Below are 2,603 nucleotides of genomic sequence, written 5' to 3'. Positions count from 1 at the left end.
AAAATGGGAGTGATTTGCTTCAGAAATGGTGGAGCTCGACAATATGCACAAACTGGAACTTGGGGAGACATGGAATGGTATAATATGACCTTGCTTGCACTCTAGACCAGTTGGTTTTGTTTTTTAGCATCAATTAGGAACTAGCAAAGGCTTTGATCTAACCTGTTGTGCATTTGAGAGGTTTTTCCATCCAAGTTGACTTCCATTCTTCTCCTGACGTGTTTTGCAAGTTTGGGGTCAAATGGGATCAGAAAAAAGTGATTTGAGGACTTGGTGGATCAAATTGTTAAATTTGTCCAACTTGGTATGGTTTGTGCATCAGGATGATCTTCAGTCTTTGAACCAAGGCCAAATGAAATTGGCTTGTGCATTTTATATGAAATTTGTACCAAATGTTCCTTGCCATGTCCTTTATTATATGCAAAAAGAACCAAGTCAAAAGGAGTTGTGGTTTGGAAATGGCAATGTGTTAAAGTAATGGTCTTGGTCATGTTTTAGGGCATGGTAGACATGTTGGACCAGCTTGGACAATGCAAAAATTGAGGTCATTGCCCAATGAATTAGGTCTTGGACCTTGAAATAAAGTTGGAGAGGAGCTTAATTATGACATTTGGCTCGAACAAGATCTTGAAAAGCTTGTAAGATGAGAAAGTTATGTTCTTTGTAACGTGCCATAGGCCATTCTTGCCAAAATGTGACCAACCAACATGACCTAAAAATATGACTTTGAGATTTCTTGATTTTCAAGGCACAATGGTGGATGTTTGAAGCTCGTATGATTATATCATGATGTAAAATGAGGCTTGGAGCTTTGTGGAGTGATTTTAGGTTATGTCCATATATGAACCAAAACATTGAAAATGATGAATCAAGACAAAAAAAAGGCATTGTCCCATGATGAAATGGATGTTTGTTTGATGAAAAATGGTTGCAAGTGACTTGAATTGAAGGTTAATTGTTGATTCCTTAGGATTGGCAGTAATTTTAGAAAACAAATAATGTAATCATCTCTGTTGTTTTAATATGTTGGGTTGAAGAAATTCAACATCTGGACCAACATGTCATGTACGATGTCACGACATCAGGTCTGTGACATCGCACATGTGTAGGAAACTGAATAAATTAATTCAGTATATGTCATGGGATCAGCAAGGATATCTGGTGAATATCCTAACTCCCATGTGGAGGTCTTGAAGACTAAATCAGAATATATATAGGCTCTAAACATGGAGATATATATGGAGAGAGTTTAGGAACTTGAAGACCTTGTTTGTAGCAGAATTTTTCTGCTGAAGTTGCAACAGCAAAGAACAAGTCTGCTGCAATTTTCTGAAGGCCCAAATCCAGTTGGGTGATTAGGTTATAAATAGCTGATTGTAATCTAGTTTTTGTAAGCCTCTTAGAATGAATTTTTAGGGGTGTGTGTAAGGTAAACCTCCCAATCTGTGGGAAGGTTACCATGTGTTTCTCAGTGGTAAAACCTGAGAGTGTTTGTAACTCGAAGCCTGTAGGCAAGAGTGATTTTGTTCTTGAATGAAGCTGTGAAGCAAGTTCAAGGTGTGGTAACATTACATTGTGATTGTAGTGATAGGAATGGAAACTGGAGGTTTCTATCTAGGAGTTCCTAGGTATAGATTGCATTGGGTAGGGATTAAGTGATGAGTTGTAAACGGGTGAGTTTAACTCTGAATTGATACTGCTAATAGTGGATCTTCTTCCTGGCTTGGTAGCCCCCAGATGTAGGTCATGTTGGACTGAACTGGGTTAACAATTTCCTGTGTTTGTTTTCCTTCTGTATGATATAATCATGTCTGCCATAACTAAGCATGTATTCCAGTCTGTTCATCAAGATAATAGCAGACCTGATACATAGCCTTCTGTTGGAATGTCAATCAGTATGTTTTGACATTCATCAACAACAGCACATACTGTTTAATAAGCTGATGATTTCAGTTCAGTATGTAGTGAAGTCTGGAGTTCAAAAGCATATCAGACCTGGCCAAAAGATCATTGTGAAACTGTCAAACTGGATGTCTTGACAGTTCTTCCAGTAAGCTGATACTGAAGTAGAGACTGGTTGGTCTTTTACAGTACAGCAAATTTAGCACAGTCTGTTTTCAGGAACCAAGCAGACTTAGCATATGGTTCTGGACTTGGATGTCAAACGGGATGTTGTGACATTCACTCCTGACTGCACATGCTACATTGTTGGATGGTTAGTTTTTCTGTTTCAGGATTTTTCTCAGGCTATTCTTCAGGAATCCACCAGCTGATCTAAAATCTAGGAAACTAACAACTAAGCTACAATTAATGAACCTGGCAAATAATCTATTTGTTAGTTCCTTAATAAGTGGAGATTAGTTTAACTTGTTACAACCTTTAATTTAGGAAATACAAGTACATGACCAACAAACTGGAACAATGAAACAGATAATGTCCAAAACAGGATTGAGACATCTTGCTGATATCTATGTAGGAAAACAACAGAAGTGAATGATAAGGTGCACATAACTAGGTGTCCCTCCATTCTAGGATGACATAGAAGGAGAGGTCGTGACACTGTGAAAAGGTGCACATTAGTACAGAGGGTAATAACTGTCTTG

This window comes from Lathyrus oleraceus, chromosome 6 (assembly GCF_024323335.1).
Source record: "Lathyrus oleraceus cultivar Zhongwan6 chromosome 6, CAAS_Psat_ZW6_1.0, whole genome shotgun sequence".
Taxonomy (NCBI): Eukaryota; Viridiplantae; Streptophyta; class Magnoliopsida; order Fabales; family Fabaceae; genus Lathyrus; species Lathyrus oleraceus.
Note: the sequence above shows the minus strand (reverse complement) of the source record.